This window comes from Eimeria mitis, genomic scaffold, assembly GCF_000499745.2.
Source record: "Eimeria mitis Houghton genomic scaffold, Emh_scaff6618, whole genome shotgun sequence".
Taxonomy (NCBI): domain Eukaryota; phylum Apicomplexa; class Conoidasida; order Eucoccidiorida; family Eimeriidae; genus Eimeria; species Eimeria mitis.
In genome coordinates, this window is record NW_013574754.1 from 1,778 (window position 1) to 2,012 (window position 235).

The window sequence follows — 235 nt, forward strand, 5'->3', positions numbered from 1 at the left end:
GAGGAGCAGCAGGAGCAGCAGCAACGCCAGCACCCTGCACCCTCACACTCCGTATCGTTGAGGTAATCTTTGCTGCTGCTGCTGCTTTTGCTGCTGCTGCTGTTGCTGCTGCTGCTATTGCTGCTGCTGCTGTTGCTGCTGCTGCTACTGCTGCTGCTGCTATTGCTGCTGCAGCAGCAACCACTACACCATGATTGCGCTCTCTCAACAGCAGCAGAAGATCCACTTCTGCCTC

General features: G+C 56.6%; 1 protein-coding gene across 1 annotated transcript in view; it reads left to right on the plus strand.

Annotated features, from left to right (window-relative positions):
• The window catches only part of EMH_0088310 (uncharacterized protein), a gene marked incomplete at both ends in the record, with an annotated part of 2,200 nt that overhangs the window by 1,010 nt on the left and 955 nt on the right, over positions 1 to 235 (plus strand). The gene's annotated exons all lie outside the window — the stretch shown is intronic.